This window comes from Alosa sapidissima, chromosome 23, assembly GCF_018492685.1.
Source record: "Alosa sapidissima isolate fAloSap1 chromosome 23, fAloSap1.pri, whole genome shotgun sequence".
Classification (NCBI taxonomy): Eukaryota; Metazoa; Chordata; class Actinopteri; order Clupeiformes; family Clupeidae; genus Alosa; species Alosa sapidissima.
In genome coordinates, this window is record NC_055979.1 from 8,623,207 (window position 1) to 8,637,143 (window position 13,937).

Consider the following 13,937-nt stretch of genomic DNA (forward strand, 5'->3'; position numbering starts at 1 on the left):
CCCCCCCCACCCCACCGCCCACACACACAACACACACCTCACTCCTCTCCTGCTCTCTCTCACTCACACACACACGACTCACACACAGCACCTCCCCCCACGCCCGTGCCTGTCGTTACCTCAGCTATTTTAAGTGCCCATCCCCTCCCCCACCCTTTCCCTCACTCCTTGGCTTAAAATAGCTGAGGTAACGACAGCACGGGGGGGGGGAGGTGTGTGTGTGTGTGTGTGTGAGTGAGAGAGAGAGAGAGAGAGAGAGTGTGTGTGTGTGTGTGTGTGGGGGGGGGGGGGGGGGGGTCACTCTGTAAGGCGGGTAGGTTGACTACATAAGGAGAGCCTGGCTCAAGATCTCCTCATTAATTCCGCTGCGTTACCCGCTCAGAAATAGGCCACATCCAAGTGGACTGGAATAATGTTCTGTGAGAGCCTCTCTTCCTCCTTGCGCTTATCGGCGCTCTCCCCTCCTCCTCAGCCACAGTCCATCCCCAACCCAGGCATGTGGACAAAACAATGTTTTGAAGACATAATGTTGGGCTTCTTCTATCACTCAAACAAACAACTCGCCTAATCGAGAAAACAATCAGCAGTGTAATCGACTACAAAATGAATCGCCACCCGAGTGCCTAAATAACTTATCACCCTGCCAACCTGACAGTCATCAATACATCCACAAGCTACCTGGCAGGAGATTTCCTCCAGCTTCAGTTATGAGCATGTGCATCACTGCTCAACACAGAGATGAATGCTTGGTGATCACCGAAGCTCAACACAAAGATGAAGGCTTGTCGAATCTTGGATGTTGGTTGCCAATAAGAAGCCAATAAGAATCGCTTCTCCTGCATTGGCTTTGCAAAAGGTTAAAAAAAGAATCAATGTGGGTGTATTGATTGTAATGAAATCTGGCAGACTGTTACATTCCAACGGATTTGGTCTCTGACGTACCCATCATTCACAAAGGGCTGGGGGGCGCATGCACACACGCACACACCCTCCGCACAGGAACAATTGTGTTGTGTTATGCAGGGCTTAAAATTCATTTTTCAAAATGGGGGGGAATTCCCCCCTTAGGTTATTCATGTAGGGGGGATTTACACAATTTGGGGGGGAGGGGGGGGGTCGATTCTGATACCAAGTCAAGAATTGCGATTTCAATACTTCGATACTTTTTTTAAAAAAGTGTTTGATTTTGGGGCCCCCACCACCCTGACGTCATCAGTAATATATACTGTAGTGGGATCATTCACAACAGTGGACATCCTAGATTCTGCTTGACTCTCTCCACACACACAAACACACACTGAAAATGATAGCTTATGTGATATGTTTCTATCATATATTTTTGAATTCATATAGAGTGTATTTATTTAATAATGCATTTTTTTAAAGTATAGCATTTTACTAGTAATTACTAGTAGCTAAACATATTTAGTCATTTGAATGCCTCATATTGACGTTTAACCTATAACACTTAGGCATATCTTTAATGTGGTGTGTAGGTCCAATTGAGTGCACATTGCTGATGAGTAGGTGTAATTGAGTGCCTGTCACTTTAAGAAAATACGTGAGAGTAATTTTATGGAGTAATTAGCCCCCCTTCAACCTGACGGTTTTAGGCTATAGTCGCTAGTGAATAAAAGTTGTGCATAGTGCGGTATGTGTATGCAAATCATTATGTTTTCTATGTCATTAGATACAATAAATGTTCAAAAAACTAACATGTCGAAGACAATCTTTCTGGGATCAAGTGTTGACGTGACCTGAGCTAGCAGGATAGTTACCAAGGAGCTCTTTCCAGATGTAAAAGTTTGCCATGGTAGCGTAGCCTATTTGCGTAAGCGCAAAGTGGTTCTCTCTCTCTCTCTCTCTCTCTCTCTCTGTGTGTGTGTGCGTCTGCATGAGGCTATGTTCAATTCAACTCGGTAGTTGATCAGTCCGGTCAATAGCACCGCATTCACGCCACTTAATGATTGGCTATATTAACGTCATCAGACAGGCTGTAAAAGTGTATGCGGGAATTTCTCGCATTATGATGGCTAGAGTTGCGGGACTTGAACAAATTATGCGCAATACCCGCAATCCCGCAGTGAAATTTAAGCCTTGTTTGTGTGTGTGTAGGGTGGCTGCCTGGAAATAATAAGCATGATGTGTTAATAGAACATCATGCCTGGTGAGGTAACAGGTCCCTGGCTAACTGGCAGGAGCAGAGGCAGTGAAGGAGAAAGCTCATCTGTATCCTGCTCAGTGCATCTCTCTGTGCACACACACACACACACACACACACACACACACACGTTTCTGGTGCCGGCTGCGATCAGATGCCAAGCTCGAGGCTACAGAGCATGCACACGCAGACAGGCCACAGTTTACATAGTTTTAAAAAGTTGTTAAAGGAGTTTTCTCCTTACCATAGAAAGTATGTCAGACACAAGTGGCATGTGTCATCAAGCAGATACAGCAGAACAGTGGAGGGAGTGGTGGCAAACTGACAGACAGATGCACTTTATCATCATGTCCTTCCATGGACCGCAGGGTAGCACACCCATGTCTGATATTGCCCAATGTCTCAGGGCACAAGACTGCTGCAAGCACACACAAAAGCACCTGAGGAATCATGTGTATCTAGCCAATGAATTTTTAGAGTGATTAGTATGAGTTTATGGTTATTTTCATTATTCTGTTCCATTCTGTTTAGTCTATTTCTAATATTGGTATGTTTGTACTTGGATATATGAACCCAGAATTTCAAGGGGTTTTTTTTCCCTTCAAAATTAGGCTACTCAATCGGATTAACCGATTAGCATAATAGTTGTTGATTCATTTATCAGTGGACAACTAATCGATTAATAAGTTAATTATTACAGCCCCAAATCACAACCTCAGTTCTAACATCCACATGCCCCTCTAGTGTGGTAATGATGCACTGGTGTGTGTGAGAGCTGGAGGTGACTGTTGGTGACTCTGCCCTCTGCGGTCTTTTCACGGGCTCCAGCATCGTCTCGCCATCACCTCCTCCTCCAATAAATTATTCAGAGTCTCTCCCAGGAGAGGGGACCAGAGAGGCTCTGTGAGCACACACGCATGCACACACGCACGCACGCACAAGTTAGTTCTATCGCAACTCTATCGCAAATCACCTTGTGTGTAGCATACTTCTTACAGGGCTTAGAGAAGCAGAAAGTCATGGACAACTAGTAGACCCTGAAACTCCACACTACACACATTTTTCTATTTGGTCAGCTTATTTGCCATCTTCCCAGTTAGATGAGAGGATACATACCCTTTCTCTTCTCTGTGTGTGCTAATCTGACAATGTTAGCCTAGCTACGCATAATTAACTGGAAGTGGGTTACACCAGTTAGCCTATAGCTAAATAAGAGATATAGGCTAACTATAGCTAAATAAGAGCTAAATTACTGTTGATGCATTCTTTAAAGGCGCTCTAAGCAATGCTGGGTAACTTCTGTCACTTCTGTTGACGTTTAAACAAAACAGAAATCTAGCTCGCTACTTCCTCGGCCTCCCTCCCGTGCAATTGAAACTCTTCTAAACGCGCATCTCGTTGGTGATATTACTCCGAACCATCGCTTTAACTGGGCAGAACTGGGTGTGACCAACCAGTGGCTTAGTCTGGCTCTAGGCTGCCTGGCATTGACTGGATTCTGACGACGACGACGATAATGATGATGATGATGATGACGACGACGACTGGAGACCAAAAGAAAGGAACGAGGAGCGAAGAACAACAAAGGCAACACAGGGCGTTAAGTCTTCTAAGGCTACAAGTGAGATATTTTTGCACCACCTCAGCTGAGATGGTAGCCCCCGATAAAGCTAGTCTTGTTCGCAGCCTTACAGGAAATGATCTCACATACCGCCTTTGTAGGAGTTGCACAAACAAACAAACAAAAGTGAAGCTCTCCAGTGCTGAGGCAGGTTATGTGAGGACGTCTCAATCCCACACACACACACACACACACAAAGGACAGCATGCGGAGTCAGAGAGAGAGTGAAAAACTGCCTCCTCGCAATATCAACACACTGTTTCCCACATAATTGAATTCTATTTGTGGTGGTAGGTTTGCAGAATGAACTTGAATGCAACAGTTTTTTACAAATTAGCGCAGTGTGGTTATGATGCTAACCAGATTTAAGCACAATTTAGTACAACCTGGAAAATCATTGTTTGGTGGTCAATGTTGATATTGTGGTGGGCCGCCACAAATAAGTCATTGTATGGGAAACACTGAAACAACTCCTGGACAAGTGCACGTCATGCAGTGAGTCGAGAAACTAAAGCCTGACTAGAGACACTGGCTTTCACAACATGATGGCACCAATCCAATGCATAGCATGCCTCAAGTATCAACTGTGAGCTACTTTCAGTAATGCAAATAGTTTTTGGAGAGCTGATAGAGCAGCACCTGTCATGGAGGTATTATAGTACGGAATGCCTCTTCAATCCTGTCTGTCTGTCTGTTGCAGTCAACTCATTAGTTCTCATTCCTCTCAACTGACAGACAGCTTGGCAGAAATCGGACAGTCCTCTAATCACCTTGCTGTGTGTGTGTGTGTGCGTGTATTCTCTCAGGCCTTGTAATTATCGTACCCATCACAGAGTACAGAGCCGGCTAGTTAAGAGGATTATGGCACTGAGAAAGGCAGGGTGGCGGGGGCAAAAGCTCACTATTGTTCAAATTCTCGTGGGTCTCAGTTGGGAGACCTGAGCGCGTCAAGCCGTTCGTGTTAGTTCAAGCCACACAACGCCCTGAGACAAAAGCCCAACACCACATTTCCTTTTCAAAACCAACAGCATACAGCCTCACGCATAGGGCTTCACTCACAGAGCTCACTGCCGGTAAAAAGTAAGAGTACGTCAGAACAAGGTCTGCCTGTCTGTGTGTGTGTGTGTGTGTGTGTAAGCATCTTTGTGGTCTCCCGTCCTGAGAGGTAGCACATAGACGTAGTCACAGACGTAGTACATAGACGTGGCAGACGTAGCACACAGACGTAGCACATAGGCGTAGTTGACCCCTGCAAGCTTTCCAGAAGCACAGATCTCACCGCTGCTCTACTGGAAAAGCTGAAATGCGGAATCGGATCCAGATGTGGCCCAGATCCAGTTCATATGTGGCTCAGTACTGGCCAGAATCAGACTGGACTTGATGCACTCTGAGCCCAACAGCTGCTACTGTATAGGCCTATATAGAAGGCCTAGGTCGCAGTGAAACTAACACTACTATTCAAAACAGAGCAGACTGTAATTCATCACAGATAGCCATAAACAACCATGGAGAGTGGGAGAGAGAGAGAGGGAGGGAGAGGAAAGGAGAGAGAGAGAGGAAGAGAGAGAGGGAGAGAAACTAAGACAGCAGGAGAAAGAGAGAAGTAGAGAAACAGAAATCTGCACAAGATTGAAAGCTAGTTAACACATTCCTGAGGACTTGAAAGAAAAATAAATAAATAATAACAAATAAAATCTCCTAAACTCAAAAGTCAAACGATGACACACATCACCAGCACTCTGAAGATCAAAGGACTTTTCATGTGTTGTCAAGGCCACTAATCAAGTTAACCCTGGCCAAGTTGAACGGACAGTAATGAAGAGCTATAAGAGAAACATTCCCGAGAGGAAGTGATTAATGAACTACTTCACAGTTCAGGGCTGCAACAACTGCCACAGCCGTACGGTGCAGCCACAGTGGATGTATGGCATGCGGAAGGGGCTCGGGCATATGGCACTGGCTGTGGTTCCAACTGAGATGTGGACAGAGTCTCTATATGAGAAAGGTTTGCAATGATCGCTCAGGGGGAAGAGGGGATTTCTACATGCTGCCCATGCCGCTTGTGGAACATCTGTTCCCGCATGATCACGTCCCAGATACAAAAAAAAGACTCGGAAAAAAATTAACAATAACATAAACGCACATCAAAAGGCAGCAAGATGAAAAAGTGTTGTTTTTTTTCCCCAGTGTGGCAAGGCTGTGTGCTACAGATTACTGAGAGAAACACAGATTTCCCAGAAGAAAACAAACAGGGTACAGTATTAACTGCAAATGTTTCACTGGAGGGAGAAAGATGAACTAATGCAGACTAACTGACCATTTTAACCTAAGCAACTACAATCTGTAGCAGTAGGCTCTCTTAGAAGGTGCCAGCATAAGATTACCCCCACAAACACACACGCACACACACACAAAACACACATGTGCACACACACACACACACACACACACACAACCACACGTAAACGGCATCTTGAATCTTCCCTACCCAGAATCCACACACACGTAAAAAATATCTTGAATCTTCACTACCCAGAATCCTCCTCTGCAGAGGACAGGGATGCCACTGCTCCATGTGACTGACCACCCAGCTGCCAGGCAGATACCATCCTGAGAAGGTCACCTCGCCAGCTTCGGGGGCCTGCGAGGAAAGGGTGTCGGGAGGAGGGGGGTTGGGGGGAGCCTAGTCTACGTGGTGCCAGAACGCCCCGAGCGGAAAAACACTGGCCAGCCGCCTCTCTCTCTCTCTCACCACCACCCTTGCCCACCTCCCCTGCCCACCCAGTGCCCAGGCCAGACACCAAACACCAGCCAAGAAGAGCAACTCAAGCTGGGCCATGCTGCACCAGGCAGGGGCCTGATAATGCCCAGATGAGGAGGTGGAGGCGGGGGTGGGCTGCTATCAAAGCAGGCTGGCAGTGCGGATACAGACACAGATATAAACACAGACGCGCAAAAGCAAATGCAGACGCAGGTCAGGAAGTAGGGATAGGCGATATAGACTTAAAACTAGAACACGACATTTCATGGTATTTTTGGCGTTAACGATATAGGCTAAATGACAATATGAAAATAGTTCTGTTTTTTTCCTAAGCCACAAGTCTTGTCAGCATACAGTCTTAGGAACTGTGCAAACACACAAAAAGTAAAACTTGATCCAGAAAGTTATGTAATGAACTTTTCCTCCTCATCTGCAGTTCGAACTCCGCATTCCCTCACACGTGTTGAACTCCGCATTCCCTCACTCATTTTACACGTGAATTGCTAAATGCTTAAATGCTTATCGTGGAAAGGAACATAATGGCTATAACGATAATATATTGCTCATCCCTAGCGGACAAAGAGCAACAACACCAGAGACAAGCAAGCAGCTCTATTTATGGCTTTCTTATCAGCGCCAGGACCCCGTTACCCGTGACTCTGCCCATGTCTGTCAGCAAACGTCTCTGTATGGGGTTGGAAAACAGTATGATCAAGAGGGCCCAACTGTGTCTGATGGTGTAGCCCAATCAGCAGAAAGCACTAGAGCCAGAAACAGTCCACCGCAGGTGATGATAAAGTGCAGCAGCGTGCTGCTCACCGTTTTCTTGGAAAGAGCCATCGCCCCCAAAATGATTCCACCTTCAGCCAGATGTAAATCTCCCCCTCTGTGCACACAGCTAGAGGTGGGTTATGCAGCCAGCCTTTTCATTAAGAGGCAATTATCTATAATCAACATGGCGTCCATTCACGACTTATCGCACTAATAGCCAAAAACCCTCCGCAGCGCAGCTCCAGCATTCCAAACTCTTGTTTCACATTAGACACCGACACATAACCTCACTCAGACGCAAATAAACCTCCCACGGACATGCAACCTCACACGGACACAGCTCACAACAAGCCCAAGATGAGACTGCGGGGGTCACTACACTAATTTCCTCGATCAATTCGTTCCTACTCTCCTGAGCAGAGGGGGTGTGTGTGTGTGTGTGTGTGTGTGTGTGTGTGTGTGTGTGTGTGTGTGTGTGTGTGTGTGTGTGTGTGTTTGGGGGGGGGGGGAACTACACGTGTGGTTTCGATCTCCCGTCCACATCCTAAGCTGGAAAGCAGAGCCGAGCCTAGCCTCTTCATCCTAGGGAAGGGTTCGATTTTCACATGGATTCAGTGACACGACGGTCTGGCGCAGGCCAAATCAATCAATCAATCACACTCAGGGTCCCGGGTCCCAGTGACTTTGGCGAGCCACCCTACAGGCTTGCAGACAGATAGCATGGATCTATAAAGAGGAGCCAAACTCCCCAGGTGGAACTCTGTGGTGGCGATAGAGAAGCAATCACTGAGAGGCAGTGAGGCTCAGAGTCAGTACACATGCTCAGGCACAGCGATGTCACCCGCTAACTTTAGATCAGACGGCCAGACAGGAGCAAAAAAAGGGGCTTTCATGCTAGGAGCCATTTTGGTGAAACTGAAAATGCTTTTCCTGCTTCCTTTCACACACACGCCATAGTGCTTGGTCATCCTTCATAGACACACTGTTAAATGTTTTGAAAGGCAAATTTATGTTTTGAAAGGCAAATTTATACACAATAAATTTACCTAACAATTATTGCAGTGGATTGACACAGTCAAAAGTGTAAAGAAGGGGATGCTACAGCTGCTGTGACCTACACGAGTATGACACTGTACGAACCAGACAAGAATCATTTTCCTGCTCAGAGAACAGGAGAACTGAGGCGCTTTCTTGAGTCAGAAATTACAGCTCATGAGGGAACCTGTGGCCCTCAGATGTAGATTTCATCTCATTATCAAATGTCAGCGAGTTGTGTGACATTCTGCACAGGATAGGGAGCTTTTGATGAGCGTCTGAAGCAAAGCCCGCGGTCAGCGTCACATAGGCTGAGACAGACATAGAGCCCAACGGCAAGTGGGCAGCACCTCAGACAGCATTAGGGCCAAGGAAAGGGCAGGTTACTAAGCAACAGTGCAACTCTGTCTCAGTACCAAGAGGAGATCAACAGCCGAGGACTTTATGCATGTTGGTGTTTATGTTTAATGTTATGCTTATGTTTATTCAAAAGGGACAGTGTACATTAATTAACATCCCCATTTAAATGTACAAGATTCCGCCAGACAAGCTAATCTTCTTCCACAGCTGAGGACTTTATAGCCACTGTCCCCACATAAGCCTCTGAAATAGCCAGTCCCCCCCTACACAAACACAGACACAGACAGAGACAGAGATACACAGACACACACACAGACACTGACCGCCCCCCGCCCCCCCCGCCCCCCCATGAAAGCCCCCACTACAGTGAGAGGCTTATAGACGCATGTTGTGTGCTCTGAAGGACATCCATCAGTCGGCCCACACAGGGCTCTCAATCATCTCCTCCATCACCTAACGACATTGACGCTGCTGACCAGTGATGCAGACCCCTGAGCAGCCGTCTCCACTGGGCTCTTTACCTGTAGATTTATAACCCCCACAGAGACCCTTGCCTCAGCACGGGCACTTAGCACCACGGGATCGCAGCAGGAGGGAGAGAGGAGGGAGGAGAGGAGAGGTGAGGAGACGAGAGAGGAGGTAGGAGAGGAATGAACAGAGCGGAGAAAAGGCAAAAGAGGAGGAGATGGAAAAAATAGAGGAACACATAGTAGAGAAGGAGAAGAGAGGAGAGGAGAGGAGAGGAGAAGAGAGGAGAGGAGAGGAGAGGCTTAACACACCTTTGTTAAAACAATACTGGGTATTTAAATACTACAAAATAAAACCATCGACAAGTGTTACAGCCTCAAACAAAACCAAAATTCAGCACACACCGTCATATTTTAAAAACAACTTGCCCATCCTCCCTACCCTCTCACAGCTGCCCTCCCTATAGGAGGAGAAGAGAGGAGAGCGGAGGGCAGGCAAAAGGAAAGGAGAGAAGAGAGGAGAGAAGAAAATTGATAGGAGGAGGAGAGATGAGAGGAGAGGAGAGGAGAGGAAGGAGAGAAGAGAGGAGAGAAGGAGAAGAAAAAAGGATAGGAGGACAGGAGGAGAAGAGAGATGAGAGGAGAAGATAGGAGAGGAAGGAGGAAAGGAGAGGAAAAGAGAGGAGAGGGGAGAGAAGAGAAGCGAGGTGATGATATGTCAGGAGCGGAAGAGAGAAGACCGGCACGAAAGTACAAGAAAGCCCATCACCTAGCAAACTAAATTCATCTGGCGAGAGTCAGGTTAGCAAACTACCACCTTTACATCTACTGCAAAGAAAATCCATGAGCTTGTGTGAGACTCTGCAAATGATGACTTCACTAGGCTATTGCTGATTTGAAAAAAGAGGGTGTAACTGCATGTTATTCTAGTAAATGTTTCATCCTTCGTCAGGTCTATAGCAGTTGGAAATGTAAACATATCTATCTCTCTATTATAATGAAAACCACTAAATCCACCAGTTTTTAAACTAACTTGCATACACAAAGTGTGACATCACTCACCACTCACACACAAAAAAACAGCCAGCAGCCTGAGCACACATCGGTTATAAAATTGCACAGCACAAGCCCTTCACAGGGGATTTTTTTCGTTGCTGTGGAAAATGGCTTTTATTTCCTATTACGTTAGTGTGTACGTATACATGAGCATCTCAGTCGCCTCACCTCTTTCTTTACAGCTCTTTACAAACAGAATTTCAATCTGAAACTGCTAGTCGATGCATACCATCAAACAAGACTTTAAAACAATTCATCTTTGTTATTAATAAAATATAATGTTTATACTCACGTTCAATCAACAAACACAAGACAAATACTAATATCACTTATTTCGATGTTTAGCTAGGGGTTATTGCAACAATATCATTCTACCAATCAAAATATCTAATGTGTATTACTTATAAAAGATTAATTTCCAGAACAGCAAGAGGCATAGTCGATTTAGTCCAAAATATCATTAATAATTCAGGAAGACATCACGTCTTAATCCAATCAGCGACATGCACAGAAGCATTGTTGTGTCCTGTCAAAGCATCATGCTAGAAGGTGCTAATATGCTTCCTATTACAGCTAACTGTAGGTAGCTAGATCACACCGGCTAATATGATCAAATATGCCTAATGTTAATCAATCGAGCTAGCTTGACTGGCTACCGTTAGTAGACCAGTAGCAGCCTTTTCAAGTGCTCACCTTTCCAAAACAACTGCCTCGCCAGTGATCTTGAACTTAAGGTCTATCTGTTCTGTGCCTCACTGGATAGCAGGCTAGCAAGACGGCTAGCTAACGTTACCTCTTCCAGGTTGGTTAAAAATAGAAGACACGAATATGCCAAAATGTTATGATCAAGTGGGGGATACAGTGTGAGAGAATGTGTATGTTTACGTATGTGAATGGCCAGTCAAAATTGCACTGGACCCGTTGCAGTTGGCCGTTTATTTTCCACTTGCAAATTCACCTCTAACGTTACTACTGCTTCAAAGGCTGTTTCTTGTTACTGTACAAATGTCCTTGTATTGTTTCTTTGGAAAAGACAAGAGTTTCATGAATGACATTAACGGTAGAAATGGGCTTTGCCTGAAACGTCCATGATAACGTTAGCTAACGTTAACCTGTGTTTTCTTTCCTCGAGACATTAAACATGGACTGGAAATAACCGCAGTGGACCGCAGAGAGCTGCGTCCCCTTCTCTAACGTTACACCTGTCAAATCAACCACAACACGAAAAAACATATCTTATTGTTCCTTACCTTTTTACACGATAAGTGTTAGCCCTGAACGCGTGGAAGTCTCTGAGCGTTGAAGTAGCGCTGAACAGGATGAGAACGAACTGCGCTGAATGGGACTCGTAGCTTGTCTAGCTAGTAGCTGCGCTTTCTTCTAACCACATTCAGCGACCAACCATCGAGACGGCAGCTCGCTAAGGGAGTGTCTGAATGTGTCCCACTCTAATAACAAACGAATAACTTATTTGGTGAACTGACACCTTGTGTGTGGTTTGGGGGCGTTGTAATGATTAACATTCAAAAGCTCAGTCAGCTGAAACACCACTACCACTGTCAGGGCAACAACAATAATACTGGCAATTAGCAAAAATTCTACTGACATAAGAATTTAATAAGCAAGCTAGTCATTTTGAATATTCCGAGCATGTCTTCATGAGATAATAGGATAGGGAAATGTAGGCTATTAGTCAGCCCATTTTTGCACTTCACAGCGTTCAAATGTTTATTTCACTTCGCCAGTGTATTTGCAACAAACATCCTCTTATTTTCTTATTTTTGTTTGATGTAGCCTAACTTGTAGGCCTACATATTGAACGAGGTAGGCGATGGTCATTTATTGTTAGAGATAGACACTAATGTATAATGTTTTATACATTAGGTCTAATTGGGTTTAATAAATAACATAAACTTAAAGTCATATTTTCAATAGCCTAAGCCACAAAAAAATATGCCTTTGATTCTACCTGTATGGGGACAGCACACAACGCTTTTGTTGGAGTGCCATCTACAGGGTGAACGGGGTAGCGCCGCTCACATTGACAGACTTTCATATGCCTCTTGGGTGTTCTAAAAGGTTTGTGGTAAGTTCTTCTCACAAGGAAATGATGAGAGTGGGGGAAAGCCAACACTAAATGCCTTTTGTATTTATGTAGGTTCAGAATAAACTCCGAACTCCACGGGAAAAAAGAGTTTCCTTATGATTCTTTTAAAATGCATGAACTTTAAAACTTTCCGTGTATAGAAGTAATTTCTGGCAGTAGAGATCCGTTGAACGTTTAAAGAGTAGGTATTAGCATAAAACGGATGTCAATGAAACCCTCAAAATGGTTTTCACCAAAGTGTTTTGGCTATACTTTAAAGATTCAAACTTGAGGCAAACAACTTTACAACCACTTTTGTACATTTTCTCCTGACATAGCATATGACCGTGTCCTCGAGTGCTAAAAATACCAGATAAAATGGTGCAAAGACAAAATGGTGCAAATGGGGGTGTAAAATGCTCAACAGAGTGGGTTTTAAGTATAGAACCAATACTTGAACAGCAGAAAACAAACCAAGATGTGTGTGTGTATACTTGCAGTGGGTCTGGCATTCTATGTCTGTGGTAGCAAGAAACAAAGTCCTAGCTCTCTTAAAGCTTGGTCAAGACTCTTCTACAATTCAGAAGTCCAACCAATATTTATACCACTTGTTCACTGTTTATATGTCATTCATGGTTACTCTGCACACTCATCTTTCCCATGCTGATTTTTGTGTAGGCTAGCCTTAGTTTTTTTTTTATTTATCTTAATTCATTTTTGTCTTATTTAGGTGTTACAGAACGTTCATCACAAATAAAAAATGACAATTTAATTTGTTTGTTTGTACTTAAATTAACGTAAGCCTAAACTAGAATGAAGCAAAGCCTCCTGGGAATGGGGAATGTGTTTCTGGTTTATCCAATGAACCGATTGCAGGTCAAGTCTATTTACAGAAATGTAGGGGGATAAATGAGCGGCCCCTCGTCTAATGGCATGACTCTACAAACGATCAAGTTCGAGGAAAGCTACAGGAGTTTTGACAGTCGACGGATTTGCGTGGTTGCTTGCTGTTTTACATATAGGATGGAAGGCAGAGAGAAAGGTTAGGAGCTAAAGCATTGACGTTATTGAAACTAGCACAAGCTAGCCTTATGTTGATATGTAGCCTAGGCCTAGCCTAATGACTAATTAGTGAGCTACTCAGTCTGATAAATGGTTTGTTGAACCCGTTGGAATTGTCTATATAAGCCTATATAGGCTTACTTTAATCGTTCTCGTACAAAACTATTCAAAGTGCCTGTTTTTTCAATTATTTAATTACCTGTGTTATTAGGTTGACATTGTCTGTAGGCTAGGCCTTTTTTAAATTTATACAGGCAACTATTGGAGTGCTATGATACCCAGATATGTCCTGCATGATGGTTGAAATTTCCATCCACCCACAAAGCTGTTTTTATACCGCACTGCTGCATATCTAGTTCCTTACACATTTATTCATTTATTGAAAGTGCCTGGTTTGTGGTTGATTGGCTTGTTGTATTCATTGCATTAGCACTATATATTTTGTTTGTGCTATTGATGTGTGTGCGTGTTGGGGGAGGGGGGGGGGGCGGTGCCGTCAGAATTTTCCCGGTGGATTTTAGTGCCCCACTCCGCCCCTGGCGAGAGGGAATAACTGA

The 13,937-nt window shown here is 44.6% G+C and overlaps 1 protein-coding gene across 1 annotated transcript in view; it reads right to left on the bottom strand.

Annotated features, from left to right (window-relative positions):
• Nucleotides 1–11,671, bottom strand: part of mgat5 (alpha-1,6-mannosylglycoprotein 6-beta-N-acetylglucosaminyltransferase) — a 149,350-nt gene extending 137,679 nt beyond the window's left edge. The window contains 1 exon segment of the mRNA XM_042080918.1: nucleotides 11,483–11,671. The gene's annotated coding sequence lies outside the window, so the exon portion shown is untranslated.
• Between the last annotated feature and the right edge of the window lie 2,266 nt (nucleotides 11,672–13,937).